The following is a 22,533-nucleotide window of genomic DNA, read 5'->3' as shown; positions in this document are numbered from 1 at the left end:
ATCGCAAGTACAGTGTGTGAAAAAAGTCAGATAACATGAAGAGTATAGGCGGCAAGCGAGAGTGTACACCATTATTGTCCCCATCAGTACCACCAAAGAAGACGAACAAAAAATGAACCAAGAACAACGCTCACATTTCTTACTGATGGCTAATGAGTGGTTACTGCACATGCTTTACCAACTTGCATGCACCGACATGGTCAGATGAGCAGAAAATATACCGAGTAGCACTCACGGTTCATGCAGTAGAAAGCTCATGTGGTGATGATTCATCTTTGTTTTTCAAACGGGCGATCTCTGAATTTACACACCTTTGTGCCGTTGCAATCTTCATTTGAGATAAGATAGGTGGTACCCCTTCGAGCAGATGATGCTTAGCACAAGTTGGGGTTAGCATCAACGTCTACTAACCCTGCCCGATGCAATACCAATTGAATTTCCGTTAAAGTTATACCTTTGCGTGACAGTATCCTAGACTTTCCCAGTGTGCTTTTGGCGAAAGTCTCATATGCAGGCGATAAAAGAATGACAAAGGCACTGACTTCACATGTATCAAGTCTGAACATTCTATATGCTGAATAGCTAAAGTTCAGTAGCTAAACATGGGGGCCTGGTAGGAGTAGTAACATGAGTTGGTGACTTCATTACCAAGTTAGATAGTTGTTTTATCTAGTCATCCACAAATCTTTCCCACCATACAAATTTTTCAATATGAACTAAACCCCTGACAAATTATGATAGATCAGAGGGAACAGTCATCCACAAATCTTCCCCACCATGTAAATTACTCTATGTACAGCAGCAATTTGATTGAGTTTCCTTCAGGCCAGGGATTAGATTGAGCATCATCCATTACGCAATCTTCCCGTATTCACATTCATCTATGAACAGATGGATGTTCTCATCCATGCACAAAAAAGAAAGAAATCCAAGCCCCAAAAGAACACAAGCACCCTCTGTTTTGCTCTCACATTACTTGTAAGTTGTAAGTAATTCTACTGCAGCTGTCACTCCATATAGTCGTGGTCGAAGTCGAGGCTGCTGGCGCAGTCGAGCATCGCGTTCTGCTGCTGCTCGTAGCGGCAAATGTAGTTGAGTCCGACGAGCAGGTCGCAGATGAGCGCCTCCGTCTTGTCCCGGTCGGCGAAGTGCAGCGTCTGCAGCAGCAGCACGTTCTTCCCGTCGGGCCGCACGAGCTGCTGCTGCTCGAAGCTCCTCTCGGCCTGCCACCGCATGGTGTCGTGCGCCATGGGCGCCACCCACGCCAGCGTCTTCTCCAGCGTCTCCCGCCAGTCGTGCGCGGCGAACGCGTCGTAGATCGCCGTGCTCCGGACGTAGCTCCGCAGCTTCTTCCTCAGCGACGCCCTCAGGCTCCACGGGAGCATCTGGTACAGGTCGTCCCGGGCCTCCTCGCCCACCAGGTGCGGGTACTGCAGCAGCTTCTCGATGATGATGATGACGTTGGCGTAGTGCAGCGACAGGGCCGAGCCGCCGATCGTCGACGGCGGGGCCAGCGACGTCGCCGTGCTCTTCGGGCCGAACCGCGGACGTCTCTTCTTGGTCGTTGTCGCCGGCGCCGGCGGCGTGGACTCGCCGCTGAACGGCACCAGCATCCCCGACCTGATGGTGCTGATGCAGCTGGCGTCCTCCGAGAAGTCGTCCTCGAACCCGCCGTCGTCCTTCCACGATGCCGAGCTGCTCAGGCTCAGGCACTCCATGAACATGTTCCCCCCGCAATTCGAGCTCGCCGGACGCGGCGCGTCGACAAGATCGACCTTGGCAATCGGCCCCGACTTGGCACCGTCGTCGTTTAGATTCCGGCTGCTCCGGATTGGGGCGGTGACCGGGCCGGAGAAAAGCCGCCGGCTCTGGCCGCATTGCCCGTGGCGGCGCGCGAGGAGGAGGTCGAGGCCGAGCATGGGGTCGCCGAAGACGAGGCGGATGCGGTGGTAGATGGCGCAGACGGCGCGGGCGAGCAGGAGCACGGCCTTGTCGTAGGTCCAGCCCCAGAGCGAGGCGTCGCGGAGCCGTCGCACGTCGTGGCGGCGGCGCTGCGCGAGGAACCGGCGGCGGGCCTCGTCGGTGGGGAGCTTCTGCGCGGACTGCTCGAGGTCGGCGAGCGCGTCCAGCTCCGCGTACAGCGCGGCCGTGGCGGCGGCCAGGCGGTCGAGCTGGCGGAAGAGCGACGTCGTCGCGGAGAAGGCGGGCGCGGCAGCACCGGAGCGGCCGGCGAGGAGGTCGGCGTAGACGTGGTCGAACCCCTGGAGCGCCGGGGCCGTGCAGCGGCGGCCGAGGCGGGCGGCGACGGCGGCGACGCGGTTGAGCGCGTCGAGCTTCTCGGCGAGCGCGAGGGCGAGGAGGCGCGCGTCGTCGTCGGGCTCCACGAGCGCGCGCACGGCGCGGGAGCCGAGGCAGAGCGGGCCGAGCAGGCGCGCGGACTCGGCGTCGGAGAGGGAGCGGTGGAGGCTGGCGGCGCGCGACATGGCGTTGGCCACCTCGAACGACAGGATGCCCACCCTGCCGTCCTCCCCCGCCGTCGACAAGGCGCTGGCTTTCTTCGCCTTCTTGGACGAGGTCGCCCTGGAGAGCACCTTCTGCACGAGCGGCTCCGCCACCATGGCTGGACCGAGCGCTCGCCCAATTGAAGATTTCGCTAGCAAGAAACCATGAAAGAAGAGCTATGTGCAGGGAATTCACTAATCTACAAAACCAACGCGAAACACCGGTTGGTGATTTGAATTCGAACCCGTCCGTCCGTCCGATCTCGTGTGTCGCTCGCTCGAGCTAGGAGACGACGAAATAATGGCGGAACAGAAGAGGTCAGGGCGGCAGAGTGACAGCGCTACTACCAGACACCGGTAACAGACTTCACCAAAAAAGATAAGAGGAAGAAACAACAAAAGAAAGGGATGCTCTTTACCATCAGAAGGAGCTTGGTCGGAGGAGAAATGGTGTTGTGGAGAAGATTGAGCTGAGGGCGTGGTGGTAAACGAAGGAAAGCTGAGATCAGATGGATTGGGGCATCGCCATTGATGCGGCTTCACTGCTCGCTCGGCCTCGCTGGTGGCATTAAATCGCTTTAAATTTGGAGCAGCAAACCAACAAAAGCAAACGACCTCACATCTGCTCAGCTCAGCTCAGTCAAGTGAAGTGAAGTGGTTGGATCGGCCCGGGTAACTTTTCGAGTAGTACAAGTAGTATTTCCTTCTCTCCCGAGCGAGGCTGACTGGTGGGTCGGTGGGCGCGGTTGGGAAAGGAGTAGTTGCTGCATTTGAAAGGGCAGGTGGACTTTTTGGAGCAAGTTAAACTTTACCACTGCAACACTACGAATTGTGAAAAAAAATAAAGTGTATAAGGCTAGTCATAGTGGGGAGTAACCTAGACTAGTAACATGACATATGTTACTAGTCTAGGTTACTACCTTCATAGTGGTTAGTAACTTATATGTGGTGTCATGCATTGTATCATGTATTATGTTGTAGACTCATCTTGCCTTGAGGTGTGTGATGTTATGGTAAGAGCATCCCCACTCGTTGGCGCTCCCCACGTCCAAATCCGGCGAAATTTTCGTCCGGATTGGAGGAAGATTTGGCGTGGGGAGGAGTAGTTTCCCAGTCGTGTGCTCCCCAAGCGGCGTTTCTCGGGGGAAAAGCGGATGGCTCGGGGAATCCGGACGAAAGAGGAGACACGTGGGCGTGGGCGGTTGGTTTAGCTTCATCCGGAGTCCTCGGGAGACCCCGGGAAACCGAGGATGGCATGGGGAGTCCGGACGAAAATAGGCTCAAATCCGGACCAAAACGAGGAACCGGGGGCCTGACTGGGCCGTTTTTCGCCGTCCGGATGAAAAAAGTGGCCGTGGGGGGCTCTGTGGGGAGACGAGTGGAGATGCTCTAACATAGCTACTGTAGTTACCATCTCACTCTCTTTTTTCATTTATTAGCATACCATGTCACCAAAAGCCTTGAGATGTGTGATGTTACTAGCTATGTTACTCCCACTATGAGCAGTCTAAGAAATGGTAAGATGGCCCTGGTTTTTTAATGTGCAAAAAAAAAAACCAAGTTCGTTCTATTTTTCTTTTTATTTACGCAACATACGATTTGTGTTTCTTTTTCTTAAAATTTGCGAGGGTATCAATGAAATATGTACATGCATGATTTATTTCAATTTTTTAAACTCGGGTGCATGTGGATCTGGTTATTTTGTTGAGAAGTGATTATAAATAGCCACAAAGGTGCCAAACAGAGCATTTACAACCGTGTTTTGGTTTTAGCAAGTGTTTTCATAGTTTGGTTATGATGTCGTGATAGTTAAAGCGAGCATCTTCAGCAACTCCTCCAATAGCACCTTCAATAGGGTTTTTGGGTGATTTTTGTGGCTGACCTCCAAATAAACTATTGGTACGCGGGTAGCCATAACATTTATAGCACCTCAAGCAGAACTGTAAGGGTATATTGCTCCTATGTGTGGTTTTGGTAATTAATGACAACCCCTATGGACTAATGTTTTCATTGAGTTTATATGAAGGAATATTCTATAGGTTCTACTTGTACTCCATGTGTTGGATTCAAGTATGGATGCCATCAAGATAAAGATACACCTTGTGTATTGGCATCAAGATCATCGATTTAAAGATACATATGTGATATGATCAAGAAGAAGAAATGAAGATGGAGTTCTTATGTGGAACTCAATATTAGTCATGCTCTATCTTATGTGATAAGCAATGGATAATCAAGATCTTGAGAGCTTGATTCTAAGTGAAAAATTCTTTATATACACCTCAAGATATTATGATAGAGTATGAGAAGATACAAGGTTGAGTCGGACAAGTTCAAGATGAGAATCTCAAGTGGATCACATGCTTGAAGCTTGCCGTCCATTTGGTGATATTGGACTTGTGAAGATGTGCATCAATGGAGCTCTCCCATCATGGTGTATGGGGGAGCATTTGTGAGTCTTCACGAAGCAACAATGATCAAGTGAGGCATTACGGCTAGTGTAGAGCTTGAAGAGTTATCATCAAGATCAAGCGGGATGCGCAAGGCAAAGGTATGACCTTGATAGGTTTTCCTTCTACCGGTCTCAAGGTGGTTGATGGGAGACCGGATTATAGGATAGATAGCCGCACTATTAAGAGGGGCTTTCGGTTGGGTAACTTGATCACATCGTCTTAGGGAGCTCAATCCTTTACATACTTTGCATATCCCTATTGCTTCTTGGTATTTCTCTGTGTGAGGTTCTTGAGCTTGTTGCTAGCTTTACAACAAGCCCAAGTTTATCGAAAACGGAATTCGCATACATCTTCTATTGCGTTTTCGAGGTTGGGTGATTTTACCGGTTATTCATGATATAAGGTTCTACCTTTTATATTCATGATAAAATCCCCTCCTACAGACTTGTGTGTTTTCACTTTCTATTGGATAGCATTTGTTGCTATCTTCCAAACAAAATTGGTTTCATTCGAATCGGAGTTCGGGAGCATTTCTTATCAAAGAAAAAGGAAAAAGGAAAAAGAAGAAAAGAATAAAAAGAAAAAAAGAGGGAAGGGGCCAACCGGCCGGACCGGCCCAGCCGCCGGCCCACCCGGCCGTGACCGGCCCGGGCGCCTGTGCCAACCGGGGGCATCCAGTGGGCCTCGCGGCCTAGTCCGGCCCAGGAGCCGGCCACCGCCCGGCCCACCCGGCGCTGGCTCCGGCCTGACCGGCCACCCTGCCGGCTGGGCCTCACACCCCCGCGCGGCCCACCCCAGCTCGCCTCGCACGCCTCTTGCCTTTTTCCCGCACAGAGCGCGCCCTGCTCCGCCCGGTTGCTGGGCCGGCCCGGCCGGACCCCCTGCTGGGCTCCTCAGCAGCAATTCCGGTCAGCCGGCCTGGCAGCCGGCTTGGCTAGTTTTCTGCCCGTTTTTCATGCGATTTTCTCTGTCTTTTTCCCCAAACGGTTTTATTTGCTCCCATGCTATAAATAGCCCTTCTTCCACCTTGAGCAAGTTAGTTCTTCCTATTCTCTCCCCTCCATTGTTGCCTTTGAAGAACTTGCTCTCTCTCTTGTCTTCCCCCATGATTCTTGCTCATTCTTGAGGGATCTAAGAGAGGAGATCTAGATCTACACTTCCATCAATCCATTTCTCCTCTAAGTGAGGGGAACTCTTGAGATCTAGATCTTGGAGTCTTTTGTTGACTTTCCCCATTGTTCTTCCTCTCCAATCTCATCCTAGCATTTGTTGTTTGGGTGGGATTTGAGTGTGAAGGACTTGAACACCTCTAGTGTTCTTGCTTTGCATCATTGCATAGTGTTGAGCTCTCCACCACGATTAGTTCGAGTGAGAGACCGTGAGATTGTTACTCTTGGAGGGAGATCTTGCTTGTGACGGTAAAGCACACGTCCGTTGGGAACCCCAAGAGGAAGGTATGACTACAGCAGCGAGTTTTCCCTCAGTAAGAAACCAAGGTTATCGAACCAGTAGGAGATGAAGGCCACGTGAAGGTTGTTGGTGAAGGAGTGTAGTGCGGTGCAACACCAGGGATTCCGGCGCCAACGTGGAACCTGCACAACACAATCAAAATACTTTGCCCCAACTTAACAGTGAGGTTGTCAATCTCACCGGCTTGCTGAAAACAAAGGATTAAACGTATGGTGTGGAAAATGATGTTTGCTTGCATAAAACAAAAGAGAACAATGATTGCAGTAGGTTGTATTTTAGATGTAAAAGAATGGACCGGGGTCCACAGTTCACTAGTGGTGTCTCTCCAATAAGATAAATAACATGTTGGGTAAACAAATTATAGTTGGGCAATTGACAAATAGAGAGGGCATAACAATGTACATACATATCATGATGACTACTATGAGATTTACTTAGAGCATTACGACAAAGAACATAGACCGCCATCCAGCAAGCATCTATGCCTAAAAAGTCCACCTTCGGGTTAGCATCCGCACCCCTTCCAGTATTAAGTTTCAAACAACAGACAATTGCATTAAGTAATGTGTGTAATGTAAACAATACAAATATCCTTAGACAAAGCAAATATCCTTAGACAAAGCATTGATGATTTATCCCTAGTGGAAACAGCACATCCACAACCTTAGAACTTTCTGTCACTGTCCCAGATTCAATGGAGGCATGAAGCCACTATCTAGCATAAATACCCCCTCTTGGAGTTACAAGTATCAACTTGGCCAGAGCCTCTACTAGCAACGGAGAGCATGCAAGATCATAAACAACACATATATGATAGATCAATACTCAACTTGACATAGTATTCCATATTCATCGGATCCCAACAAACACTACATGTAGCATTACAAATAGATGATCTTGATCATGATAGGCAGCTCACAAGATCTAAACATGATAGCACAATAGGAGAAGAAAACCATCTAGCTACTGCTATGGACCCGTAGTCCAAGGATGAACTACTCACGCATCAATCCGGAGGCGGGCATGGTGATGTAGAGCCCTCCGGTGACGATTCCCCTCTCCGGCAGGGTGCCGGAGGAGATCTTCTGAACCCCCCGAGATGGGGTTGACGGCGGCGGTGTCTCTGGAACTGTTCTCGTAATTTGGCTCTCGGTACTAGGGTTTTCCGATACGAAGGAATATATAGGCGAAGGGGCAGCATCGGGGGAGCCAGGGGTGGCCTCCCCACACCTGGGCGTGGCAGTGGGCCCAGCCGCGCCGCCCTATGGGGTGGCCCCCCTGCTGGCCTTCTCCGACTCTTCTTCGATCTTCTGGAACACTCCGTGGAAAATAGGGCCGTGGGCTTTTGTTTCGTCCAATTCCGAGAATATTTCCTGTGTAGAATTTCTGAAACCAAAAACAACAGAAAACAGGAACTGGCTGTAACGCCCCACTTTTGCAACCTTGTTTATTTGTTCATGTTGCAAAAATTAGGGGGGAACAAAAACTTTTTCTTTAGACTAATTAAGATGAATTGCCTTGATCTGTTTGTTATGATGAATTGCCTTGATCTGTTGGTAGATGAATTGCCTTGATTTGCTTGTTGAGTTTTGTCTTGAGGTACCTCTTAGAACAACACCCCTAGTGGTTAAACAAGCAACTCACCAAATAAAACACATGTGTGACTTAGGAAAAAAATGTTTTCCTTGCTACTACATCAAACTCTTCTTCTGACGGCAACATGAGTGTGCCATCTTGATTTTCCTCTCTGAGCAATCTAGCTCAAATCATCCTTAATTCAAAACTTGGGATCATCTACCCCTTGTTACATCCTTCTCTTATACCCACTCATCCTTGTTGGTTTTGAGGCCATGTCGACCATCTGTGTTGACAGGCTTTGAATGTCCAGACTTTGGCAGTTAATCTCTAAGCAACCACAACTGTTATTGGCAGCCTCAATACATGGATCTCATCTATGCAACACCCTCTTCAACCTCCACGTCTTTCATGTCTCAGACTATCCTTGCATCACATATATTCAACTTGATCTTCTACACTATCTGCTATTTAAAGCACTAGATCAATTCCTCCTGTTTTACCTCTTGTTTTTAATCCAAGTTTAAATCTTCTCAAAACCAAGAGTAGAATTGGTGGCTACATTATGTAGTAATCACCTACCCTTGAGAACACTCCTCCCTAAATGAGTTTCCTTTCTCAAAACCCTGTTGTTTTTCTTCTCTGGTTTTGATCACAAAACTACCTCTAGTTTTATTAAATCTTTTCAAGATATTTCTTCAAGGAAAACAAAGAACTGAAATGGGTTTTGTTTCTCATCCCATTTCTACCAAGTACTGATTTCTAAAACATTATTTTCTATCTTGCCTTCTTTTTAACAAAAGGCTTGTTTATGGTACCTATACCATTTCTTGTTTACTTTAAATTTGAGAAAACTCTACTTCACTTGAGAAAGTAAGTAGAACTTTTGAACCCCTATGTTTCAACTAGTTCTCTCAACATTTTCAAACTTCATTCCACTTGAGTTCATTCCCAACTGTTCCTAGACAATTGAGGTGTTTTCATATGCCTTTCAAATAAATCCTTTTCAAATGGCATCACTTGCACATCTTATGCACACCTCTGATCTACCACATTTTATTCCCCCATACTCCAATTCTTGATCAAATGGATGATCATTTGATACTTTCAAATCACTCCCAATTGACCTCTTATTTGTAGAGCAACTTATATTTCATTATGCCTATCTCACTCCTCTATTATTTTCCATCATCACCTTGACCTCATGAATTGATGATGTATGTCAATATATTCATCCTTGTGAGTATATGGATACTTCACTCACCATCTCTCATAACCTTGCTCTACCATTGTCTCAACCACCATCACCACCATCATCTCTTGGCCAAATTGATAATTTGATCAAAGTACTTTATTCTTCAACATTGGCACCAATGTTTATTATCATCTCTCTTCCTAATTTTAAGACATCACAAAGCCACTTTTGGCTAACCATCCCAACAGCCAACTTTGGCCGACATGCATGAGATGGCATTGCACTTGCTTGTCCACTTGTGATTGTCAAGAATGGAGCCGGCCAAATTGTGTATGCATTCAAATTTCGGCCAGCACTACTTCTTCTTTTCCTTCCTCCACAAGCCTTGCCTCCCAACTACCTCAATCAATAAATGGGCAGCCACCCATCCTAGCCAATCAAAAAGGAGGCAGCCACCACTCTCTTCCTCTATAAAGCTCACTTGGCCGGCCACCTCCTCCCTTTGTTCATTTCTTTTCACTCCCTACCCCCTCACACTCTCCTCCTTCACTTCCCCACGAAAATGGTGCTACCCTTGCTTCCATGGCCGGCCATGGCCATGGAAAGAACTCCAAGATGAAGCTCCCTCCTCCCTCAAGCTTCCCCTCACCATGAGAGCCTTCCTCTCCATCTTCTCCCCAACCCTAGATGGTTTAATCTCCTCTTCTTCTTTCTCCATGGCTAAGATTGGATCTTGATGCAGGTGCATGTTGGTGTAAGCATGGAGAAGCTTGAGCAATCCTCAGATCTGAAGTTCTTGAGCAAAGTTCGTCCAAAACCCTGCAGTAATTTCTGCTATCTTGCTGTTTCAGATTCTGGTACGAACTTGTAAAATCCATCAAATCTTGTGTGCAGATCCAAATCGAGTGATTCAAAGTTCCACAGATATATATTGAAAAGATCTACAACTTGGCGTTGGTCTCATCGTCAAATTCGTTACGGATTCTCCTCGGTAAATAAAATTCTGTAAACATGTAGATTCACTGTTTGTTAGATTTGTCCAGTTTTACAAAACCTTTTTGAGCAAACTCAACTGAGGTTGAAAGCCCTCTTCAATACCTTCATTTTGGCGGTGGTTTCACTTCGATTGACCTCCTGAAACTGAAATGGTTCACAGATCAAGATCTGGTCAGATCTAACTTTGTCGAATTAAACCAGGAGCTTGGGAACGAATCTTTGAGTGAAACAAATTGGCTAAGAACCACCTATTCAATACCTTTCAGATGCAGCTCACCTCATATTTTGTGATTGATGTACGATTTGTGGTGAATTAAACTTGTTCTGTGTGTTCTGCAGACATGCTGTTAGCTTTTAAATCACCAAAAATCCATATTTGAACCTAATTGAGTGATTCCAATTCTGTAGGACTACTGAATGTTTTTTTAATCGTCTCAAACAAGTTTCAAACCTTTATCTGTTCTGTAACTCCAGAGGTAAAGCAAATGGTATAGACGTGCAGTAATCTTGCCAATCCATTTGTGAGAGTTTCGGAAACATTTTGAACCCAAATCCAATTGTGTGTGCATCATATCTCTGTTTAAATATCTTTCAAATTCCAGTGGTCTCATATTTTTAGGATTTTTCTACGATTTATGGCTTACAGATCTTGTTTTCTGTACAGTCAGATTCAGAGAAATTCCTAAAATTGTAGGTTTAATATTTTTGGGTAATTCCAATTGGGTTAGTCTTGTATTAGTATTGGCCATCTAGGAAAAATACTTTTAGTCTCTGTTTATGCATATTTGTTACTGTTAGTAAGGTATATGTGTGACATGCATTGTTGGACCAAAACTTGTTGGTTTATTTAAAACCCTTGACCAACTCTTTTTATTAGAAATGGGCAACCTTTGTTTTATTTTTGCAAAACAAAACCTCTGCAACTTAACCTTAGTTCTATTGTTTTTCTTAAGTTTTCAAATGATGTGATATATGGTTTGCTTCCTATTTTGAATGTAGTGTTTTGGGAGCAAATTAAATTGGGAAAACTGATTTCTACTTTTCCAAAAATGTTTAAAATTGTATTGTGAATGTTTGTGATGCCAAACTAATGCACTTGTCCTCTTTATGATGTTATCTACAAGGGTGTGTTTAGTTTATGCCATGGAGATAGCCGAGAGAGACAATTGCTAAGTTATGATGCACTCGTACCTTTACTAGGTAAATAAAATGGGTTTTCTTCTAGTTGCTTTGTAGCTATAAGTCTTTTGTATGTTAGCCCTTAGTAAAGTGGTTAGCTATTGATTGCTGAATGTTGCATGCTTGTTATGTTTGGAGCAATGTATTGATTGTGTTCCTTTTATATTTTCCGGCGATAGATGCGAACAATTCCGGAGAAGGAGAAGAAGTGGAATCGGACGAGGATTTTATTTATATTGTTGGAATTCTTTTTGATGGAGTTGAAGAAGTCCAGGGACAAATAAGCCAAGGCAAGCCATCTTTGAACTCTGATTTGGTATCTAGTTGGATGTCATTTGTTGATGTCCAACGCACCTTAATTCTATGTGTGTTGTTCTCTCTATTTATGTCATCTATGTGGGATTGCAAGTGGGGTACTCCCTAGTGGTGATACTCCACTACTGCCGTTGTGTTTATGGGATGCATGGTATCATTTCCGTGCCATTCCACTTGGTTATCTTATATGCTCATCATGAGCATGTCCTACTCCAAGATATAGGTTTACATCACCCCCCACCACTTTGTTAAGTCTAGAAGTATCAAAGTCATGAATCTTGGTGTAATTCTTAACTTGAGAGAAGTATGCCGTGTACCCTTGTGAATGTTGGATGGAGATTAAAATCTTCACCACCCAAGTTGTAGAGTAGAACTATAAATCTGAAAGTTTGGTCCACCTTATGTTATTTTCATACATGCTTACCTTAAGCAAGTGTGATCCACTTTATGCCACTCACACATACCCCTCTTGGCGTGATGACTTCCATCTCGGCCATGGTGTTGTTTTAGTTACTTCTCATGAAACTATAGGTTGGGAACCCCTCAAGGTTTACCTTGTTGTAAATGTTTTGAGAAAACCTTGGGTAAGCTACCCTTGCCCGAGCGTAAGATTTATGAAAGAAAAGGGATTCTTGTTCAAAAGTGTTGGAAGGAGGAATTATGTGTATATGGTGAATTTTGGGAAAAACAACACACGTTTCTTTGTTACGCCCGGACCAATTACACAGCGCAACCACATTACCCAAAGTGGGTACGGGCTTAGTTCGACGTCTGTTGAAATTGGCATGAGCACCCTTCACAACTTTCTAGGGAGGGTCGCGACGACCTCTGACGCTGGGTTGCGCTCTGGAGGAGGCAATACACTGTCTAGACCGATAGCCGGACGATTACTGAGGGTCTTCCGTCGTGGCGCCGGAGATACGCTCAAAAGGAGGTATGCTGCCGGGGTGCCGGGAAGGGGTAAGCCCGCAGGGAAGGACTCATGTCAAGGGAGACGGGCGAAGGACTATGACTGATTATCCGAGCCTCGCATACTTTTGTATGTCGAACCGGGGATGATCCCGACGGATTTGTCGGTTCTTGTGGTGAAAGTGCGCATACTCTGCAGAGTTAAAACTATTCGAATAGCCGCGTCCGCGGTCATGAACGGTTGGAATGGCCGTTTCCGAGCTGTGTTGGAGTTTTGTTTTGGAAAATGATTTGCAAAGAAAGTGTTGGTTGGATGTACCGGAAGGGTACGGAAAAAGGGTGTATGTTGACTATATGGAGATGGTCGAGGAAAAATGAGACCAAGTGGGGGACTCTTACCTAGTGTTTCATGTAGAGCAACTCTTCTTCAATAAAGATATAGAGATAACTTTCCTCGCATAGCCATCAATTGAGATGGAGGAATGCAACTCTTCTTCAATAAAGATATAGAGATGTCATAGGACTTCCATAGCGCCCGCATCAATTGAGATGCCGGAACGCTACCTCTTCTTTAAAGATATAGAGATGTCGTAGTCTATCTTTTGAAGTATCTTCTTCAATGGAGATATAGAGATATCATGAGTACACCATAGTGTCCGCATCACTTGAGATGCCGGCATGCTATATCCACAAGAGAAACTGATTCTCTTTCACATGCTATATCCACAAGAGAAACTGATCTCTTTCACATGCTATATCCACAAGAGAAACTATTCTTCCTCTCTTGTCTCTTTTAGTTAGCATTGTTAGCACCTTTCTTGATGGTTTGCGAGTACAATTCCAATGTACTTACGGCTTTGTCCCTGGCTATTTACTTGGCCAGACTTGGAGGAACACGATGGAGGGAGAAGGAGATGGCGACGTCTATGCGAGCTAGGAACGTCTTCCCGCTCGCTTGCTCGTAGGGTTATGGCGGATGACTCGGTACTGCTATCGCTCGAAGTGATGATGCTACTCGATGTTTAGTTAGGCCCTTCGAGGCTATTATGTAATTATCAGTCATGTGACCATGTTGTAATTTTCTTATTCCGCTTTGTAATGGATGGTGTAATTTGGTATCAGTTCGGTTATGTGTTCATGACACACTGATCATGGGATCGTGAACTGTATACATAACAGGGTATTTCGGACCATTAGTCCGGGGTCCCCACAGTAGCCGGTATCGAGCCATCCCGACCGTAGGAGACCTTAGTTAGCATGGACGTTAGTTAGGAAAACAATTACTTGGGAAAAACTATTTATGAAACAAATTGTTTCTTTAATCGGAAGTATAGCTTCTACTCCTCTTATTTATTCAAAGTTTCTAAATTCTTATCTCTCCGCTTTATAAAAAGGTTTGAAATTTCTTGCTCTATTGTCTCATCCACTTCAAACCTACATATTGAACGATGTCCCAACCCAGACCGGAGACTCGAACTCAAAGATGGATCAATCCCTCAGGAAGACTCATGAATCTCCAACAGTAGCTATTGAGGAATTGGATACCAACTTAGCCGTACTCATGTAGGGAGGATAACATCATATCTTTGGTTGTCACCAAAGTATGTCAAAGATCTGACCTTGTTTCTCCATGGACTCGCACTTTTTGCAGTCGTCTGGGATCAAGTCCTCAGTTCTTGACTAGTAATTTTTAGGCCAGCCACCGGAAGTTGCAACTTTGGGAGTACCTCAACAACTATCCCTCTGAAGACCTCCTGTCCCCGAGATGTTTACAACAGAAGACTGCACAGTTTTCGCCTCCGCCTCAACATCAACGACCCAACACCCGGCCCCTTCACCACCAACGATTACAAGGTTCCTTATTGAAGACGATGCCAACAAGATGAAGACGCCAACACATGTGACCAGCCCCCAAACCTATAGGATGGATAGGACAAACTCAATCGCTTCGATTGAGCTACCCCCACGTTTTAGGTATCCCTAGATACTTAGAGTGCCTTGTTTGGTGTGCTGATTGCCTGTAGTTCCCTCGTGTGCTGCCTTGAGTGTTTTTTTTATCTGTTTGTTGTGTGTATGATTGTCTTGGTCTTTAGGTCTGAAAAACACCTTTAGTGTGACAACCCAGCGTAGGAAACCTCCCTAAGATGTTTTCGACCTCATCTACCTCGCCGTTAAAATGCTAACTGCTAGTTTTTGAAGTTAGCCTTGTTAACAGTTGTTTTCAACCCTAGGAAAAAAACTAACCCAGACCCCTATCTTCGATAACTACTTTCAAGATCAACTGAAGCATCTCTATTACACCAAGGAAGCAGACGCCTGTACCTTCAAGATTAACTGCACCTCCGCGAGAAGACATACTAACTTTGTCTAACCTTAGAGTATATTCGCGCTAACATCGAGGATATCTTCTTGAAACCACCCTCTAACACACTGTCTAACAAGCTGAACAATAGCGTCAAAGCCAAGCTACATCACATGGTTCATCTGGTCCTCATCAAGTGAAGACTCCTGAAGATGCCTCAAGAACTCAAGACTAGGTGCAACTTACCTGCTCACCAACTGGTATAAGTCAGCACCGACCCGTGAGCTGAAGATTATCTCTGACGACCTTGTTGCTGCTTCTTATGGACAACAACCAGGCGCTTCATCGACTTACTAACTTACCGCACGTTATATGGTTGAGTTAACACCGTGAGTGCCTCTTGAAGTTGTGGTCTGCACGTCGCCCCCGAAGATTCTTCAACTGAACAAGGAAGATCGACGACTTCTTCAGAAGCCCCAGACAGAACCACAAGGCAAAAGCTCTGAGTTTTTCTAAAACCCCGACGAAAAATCTTAAGGGTGGAAGACTTCATCTTCCACCAAGAACTGGAGCTAACCCTAACATTTTAAACCTTTCTAACACACCGTTGGAAACGTGGGATGCACTAACCCCTCTTGAAGCCGTGGACTACACAACGCCCTCTGAAGATGTTTCAACTCAAGACAAGAGACCGAAGACCTCTTCAAAAAGCGCCCAACAAGACTCCGTGGCCGAAGCTTAGAGTTTTCAAAACCCCCGGTGAACAATTTTAAGGGTGGAAGACTTCGTCTTCCACCAAAATATTAAGCTGACTCTAAAAAGTTTTCAACCCTGCTCAAGCACCATTGGGTGCACTAACCCTCCCACAGTTTTGAACCTCCGCTAGGATCGTGAAGAAACTACAGATCCAACACCTGCATGGAGTAGTCAACCCTTCACGAAGCTTGCCCTCGGAAGAAATCCATCATGTCTCCCAGAAGCTGAAGTTGCGACCTTCTCAACAATGGCACATCGACAGTAGAATGGAGTCTAACTTTAGTTAAACTTTATAACCCCTCTAGTTCTGCGCTCAGTAATCTCGGGACGAGATTATTTTAAGGGTGGAAGAATCTGTAACACCCCACTTTTGCAACCTTGTTTATTTGTTCATGTTGCAAAAATTAGGGGGAACAAAAACTTTTTCTTTAGACTAATTAAGATGAATTGCCTTGATCTGTTTGTTATGATGAATTGCCTTGATCTGTTGGTAGATGAATTGTCTTGATTTGCTTGTTGAGTTTTGTCTTGAGGTACCTCTTAGAACAACACCCCTAGTGGTTAAACAAGCAACTCACCAAATAAAACACATGTGTGACTTAGGAAAAAATGTTTTCCTTGCTACTACATCAAACTCTTCTTCTGACGGCAACATGAGTGTGCCATCTTGATTTTCCTCTCTGAGCAATCTAGCTCAAATCATGCTTAATTCAAAACTTGGGATCATCTACCCCTTGTTACATCCTTCTCTTATATGCACTCATCCTTGTTGGTTTTGAGGCCATGTCGACCATCTGTGTTGACAGGCTTTGAATGTCCAGACTTTGGCAGTTAATCTCTAAGCAACCACAACTGTTATTGGTAGCCTCAATACATGGATCTCATCTATGCAACACCCTCTTCAACCTCCACGTCTTGCATGTCTCAGACTATCCTTGCATCACATATATTCAACTTGATCTTCTACACTATCTGCTATTTAAAGCACTAGATCAATTCCTCCTGTTTTACCTCTTGTTTTTAATCCAAGTTTAAATCTTCTCAAAACCAAGAGTAGAATTGGTGGCTACATTATGTAGTAATCACCTACCCTTGAGAACACTCCTCCCTAAATGAGTTTCCTTTCTCAAAACCCTGTTGTTTTTCTTCTCTGGTTTTGATCACAAAACTACCTCTAGTTTTATTAAATCTTTTCAAGATATTTCTTCAAGGAAAACAAAGAACTGAAATGGGTTTTGTTTCTCATCCCATTTCTACCAAGTACTGATTTCTAAAACATTATTTTCTATCTTGCCTTCTTTTTAACAAAAGGCTTGTTTATGGTACCTATACCATTTCTTGTTTACTTTAAATTTGAGAAAACTCTACTTCACTTGAGAAAGTAAGTAGAACTTTTTGAACCCCTATGTTTCAACTAGTTCTCTCAACATTTTCAAACTTCATTCCACTTGAGTTCATTCCCAATTGTTCCTAGACAATTGAGGTGTTTTCATATGCCTTTCAAATAAATCCTTTTCAAATGGCATCACTTGCACATCTTATGCACACCTCTGATCTACCACATTTTATTCCCCCATACTCCAATTCTTGATCAAATGGATGATCATTTGATACTTTCAAATCACTCCCAATTGACCTCTTATTTGTAGAGCAACTTATATTTCATTATGCCTATCTCACTCCTCTATTATTTTCCATCATCACCTTGACCTCATGAATTGATGATGTATGTCAATATATTCATCCTTGTGAGTATATGGATACTTCACTCACCATCTCTCATAACCTTGCTCTACCATTGTCTCAACCACCATCACCACCATCATCTCTTGGCCAAATTGATAATTTGATCAAAGTACTTTATTCTTCAACATTGGCACCAATGTTTATTATCATCTCTCTTCCTAATTTTAAGACATCACCAAGCCACTTTTGGCTAACCATCCCAACAGCCAACTTTGGCCGACATGCATGAGATGGCATTGCACTTGCTTGTCCACTTGTGATTGTCAAGAATGGAGCCGGCCAAATTGTGTATGCATTCAAATTTCGGCCAGCATTACCTCTTCTTTTCCTTCCTCCACAAGCCTTGCCTCCCAACTACCTCAATCAATAAATGGTCAGCCACCCATCCTAGCCAATCAAAAAGGAGGCAGCCACCACTCTCTCCCTCTATAAAGCTCACTTGGCCGGCCACCTCCTCCCTTTGTTCATTTCTTTTCACTCCCTACCCCCTCACACTCTCCTCCTTCACTTCCCCACGAAAATGGTGCTCCCCTTGCTTCCATGGCCGGCCATGGCCATGGAAAGAACTCCAAGATGAAGCTCCCTCCTCCCTCAAGCTTCCCCTCACCATGAGAGCCTTCCTCTCCATCTTCTCCCCAACCCTAGATGGTTTAATCTCCTCTTCTTCTTCTTCCATGGTAATATTGGATCTTGATGCAGGTGCATGTTGGTCCAAGCATGGAGAAGCTTGAGCAATCCTCAGATCTGAAGTTCTTGAGCAAAGTTCGTCCAAATCCCTGCAGTAATTTCTGCTATCTTGCTGTTTCAGATTCTGGTACGAACTTGTAAAATCCACCAAATCTTGTGTGCAGATCCAAATCGAGTGATTCAAAGTTCCACAGATAGATATTGAAAAGATCTACAACTTGGCATTGCCCTCATCCTCAAATTCGTTACGGATTCGCCTCGGTAAATAAAGTTCTGTAAACATGTAGATTCACTGTTTGTTACATTTGTCCAGTTTTACAAAACCTTTTTGAGCAAACTAAATTGAGGTTGAAAGCCCTCTTCAATACCTTCATGTTGGCGGTGGTTTCACTTCGATTGACTTCCTGAAACTGAAATGGTTCACAGATCAAGATCTGGTCAGATCTGACTTTGTCGAATTAAACCAGGAGCTTGGGAACGAATCTTTTAGTGAAACAAACTGGGTAAGAACCACGTATTCAATACCTTTCAGATACAGCTGACCTCATATTTTTGTGATTGATGTACGATTTGTGGTGAATTAAACTTGTTCTGTGTGTTCTGCAGACATGGCTGTTAGCTTTTAAATCACCAAAAATCCATATTTAAACCTAATTGAGTGATTCCAATTCTTTAGGACTACTGAATGTTTTCTTAATCGTCTCAAACAAGTTTCAAACCTTTATCTGTTCTGTAACTCCAGAGGTAAAGCAAATGGTATAGACGTGAAGTAATCTTGCCAATCCATTTGTGAGAGTTTCAGAAACATTTTGAACCCAAATCCAATTGTGTGTGCATCTCTGTTTAAATATCTTTCAAATGCCAGTGGTCTCATATTTTTAGGATTTTTCTATGATTTATGGCTTACAGATTTTGTTTTCTGTACAGTCAGATTCAAAGAAATTCCTAAAATTGTAGGTTTAATATTTTTGGGTAATTCCAATTGGGTTAGTCTTGTATTAGTACTGGACATCTAGGAAAAATACTTTTAGTCTCTGTTCATGCATATTTGTTACTGTTAGTAAGGTATATGTGTGACATGCATTGTTGGACCAAAACTTGTTGGTTTATTTAAAACCCTTGACCAACTCTTTTTATTAGAAATGGGCAACCTTTGTTTTATTTTTGCAAAACAAAACCTCTGCAACTTAACCTTAGTTCTATTGTTTTGCTTAAGTTTTCAAATGATGTGATATATGGTTTGCTTCCTATTTTGAATGTAGTGTTTTGGGAGCAAATTAAATTGGGAAAACTGATTTCTACTTTTCCAAAAATGTTTAAAATTGTATTGTGAATGTTTGTGATGCCAAACTAATTCACTTGTCCTCTTTATGATGTTATCTACCAGGGTGTGTTTAGTTTATGCCATGGAGATAGCCGAGAGAGACAATTGCTAGGTTATGATGCACTCGTACCTTTACTAGGTAAATAAAATGGGTTTTCTTCTAGTTGCTTTGTAGTACCTATAAGTCTTTTGTATGTTAGCCCTTAGTAAAGTGGTTAGCTATTGATTGCTGAATGTTGCATGCTTGTTATGTTTGGAGCAATGTATTGATTGTGTTCCTTTTATATTTTCCGGTGATAGATGCGAACAATTCCGGAGAAGGAGAAGAAGTGGAATCGGACGAGGATTTTATTTATATTGTTGGAATTCTTTTTGATGGAGTTGAAGAAGTCCAGGGACAAATAAGCCAAGGCAAGCCATCTTTGAACTCTGATTTGGTGTCTAGTTGGATGTCATTTGTTGATGTCCAAAGCACCTTAATTCTATGTGTGTTGTTCTCTCTATTTATGTCATCTATGTGGGATTGCAAGTGGGGTACTCCCTAGTGGTGATACTCCACTACTGCCGTTGTGTTTATGGGATGCATGGTATCATTGCCGTGCCATTCCACTTGGTTATCTTGTATGCTCATCATGAGCATGTCCTACTCCAAGATAGAGGTTTACATCACCCCCCACCACTTTGTTAAGTCTAGAAGTATCAAAGTCATGAATCTTGGTGTAATTCTCAACTTGAGAGAAGTATGCCGTGTACCCTTATGAATGTTGGATGGAGATTAAAACCTTCACCACCCAAGTTGTAGAGTAGAACTATAAATCTGAAAGTTTGGTCCACCTTATGTTATTTTCATACATGCTTACCTTAAGCAAGTGTGATCCACTTTATGCCACTCACACATACCCCTCTTGGCGTGATGACTGCCATCTCGGCCATGGTGTTGTTTTAGTTCCTTCTCATGAAACTATAGGTTGGGAACCCCTCAAGGTTTACCTTGTTGTAAATGTTTTGAGAAAACCTTGGGTAAGCTACCCTTGCCTGAGCGTAAGATTTATGAAAGAAAAGGGATTCTTGTTCAAAAGTGTTGGAATGAGGAATTATGTGTATATGGTGAATTTTGGGAAAAACAACACACGTTTCTTTGTTACGCCCGGACCAATTACACAGCGCAACCACATTACCCAAAGTGGGTACGGGCTTAGTTCGACGTCTGTTGAAATTGGCATGAGCACCATTCACAACTTTCTAGGGAGGGTCACGATGACCTCTGACGCCGGGTTGCGCTCTGGAGGAGGCAATACACTGTCTAGACCGATAGCCGGACGATTACTGAGGGTCTTCCGTCATGGTGCCGGAGATACGCTCAAAAGGAGGTATGCTGCCGGGGTGCCGGGAAGGGGTAAGCCCGCAGGGAAGGACTCATGTCAAGGGAGACGGGCGAAGGACTATGACTGATTATCCGAGCCTCGCATACTTTTGTATGTCGAACCGGGGATGATCCCGGCGTATTTGTCGGTTCTTGTGGTGAAAGTGCGCATACTCTGCAGAGTTAAAACTATTCGAATAGCCGCGTCCGCGGTCATGGACGGTTGGAATGGCCGTTTCCGAGCTGTGTTGGAGTTTTGTTTTGGAAAATGATTTGCAAAGAAAGTGTTGGTTGGATGTACCGGAAGGGTACGGAAAAAGGGTGTATGTTGACCATATGGAGATGGTCGAGAAAAAATGAGACCAAGTGGGGGACTCTTACCTAATGTTTCATGTAGAACAACTCTTCTTCAATAAAGATATAGAGATATCATAGAACTTTCCTCGCATATCCATCAATTGAGATGGAGGAATGCAACTCTTCTTCAATAAAGATATAGAGATGTCATAGGACTTCCATAGCGCCCGCATCAATTGAGATGCCGGAACGCTACCTCTTCTTTAAAGATATAGAGATGTCGTAGTCTATCTTTTGAAGTATCTTCTTCAACGGAGATATAGAGATATCATGAGTACACCATAGTGTCCGCATCACTTGAGATGCCGGCATGCTATATCCACAAGAGAAACTGATTCTCTTTCACATGCTATATCCACAAGAGAAACTGATTCTCTTTCACATGCTATATCCACAAGAGAAACTATTCTTCCTCTCTTGTCTCTTTTAGTTAGCATTGTTAGCACCTTTCTTGATGGTTTGCGAGTACAATTCCAATGTACTTACGGCTTTGTCCCTGGCTATTTACTTGGCCAGACTTGGAGGAACACGATGGAGGGAGAAGGAGATGGCGACGTCTATGCGTTCTAGGAACGTCTTCCCAGTCAGTTGCCTGTAGGGTTATGGCAGATGACTCGGGTACTGCGCTGCTGACGTGATGATGCTACTCTGATGTTTAGTTAGGCCCTTCGAGGCTATTATGTAATTATCAGTCATGTGACCATGTTGTAATTTTCTTATTCCGCTTTGTAATGGATGGTGTAATTTGGTATCAGTTCGGATATGTGTTCATGACACACTGATCATGGGATCGTGAACTGTATACATAACAGGGTATTTCGGACCATTAGTCCGGGGTCCCCACACTGGCGCTTCGGCATCTTGTTAATAGGTTAGTCCCGGAAAATGCATAAAAATGATATAAAGTATGAGTAAAACATGTAGGTATTGTCATAAAACTAGCATGTAACATAAGAAATTATAGATACGTTGGAGACGTATCAAGAATCCCCAAGCTTAGTTCCTACTCTCCCTCGAGTAGGTAAACGATAAAAAGAATATTTTCTGAAGTGATATGCTACCAACATAATCTTGATCAATACTATTGTAAAGCATATGAGATGAATGAAGTGATTCAAAGCAATGCATGGTCTATAGTTTGCTAACAAAAAGATAATGACTAAACAACTGAATCATATAGCAAAAACTTTTCATGAATAGTACTTTCAAGACAAGCATCAAAAAGTCTTGCATAGGAGTTAACTCATAAAGCAATAGATTCTAAATAAAAGGTTTTGAAGCAACACAAAGGAATATTTAAGTTTCAGCAATTGCTTTCAACTTTCAACGTGTATATCTCATGGATAATTGTCAACACAAAGCAATATGATGAGTGCAATAAGCAAGCATGTAAGAATCAATGCAC

The 22,533-nt window shown here is 44.1% G+C and overlaps 1 pseudogene; it reads right to left on the bottom strand.

The window, feature by feature from the left end:
• Positions 1 to 995: 995 nt before the first annotated feature.
• On the bottom strand, positions 996 to 2,813 carry LOC124668444 (annotated as a pseudogene).
• Positions 2,814 to 22,533: the final 19,720 nt, after the last annotated feature.

This window comes from Lolium rigidum, chromosome 6, assembly GCF_022539505.1.
Source record: "Lolium rigidum isolate FL_2022 chromosome 6, APGP_CSIRO_Lrig_0.1, whole genome shotgun sequence".
Lineage (NCBI taxonomy): Eukaryota > Viridiplantae > Streptophyta > Magnoliopsida > Poales > Poaceae > Lolium > Lolium rigidum.
Note: the sequence above shows the minus strand (reverse complement) of the source record. Positions and strands in the feature narration are given on the sequence as shown.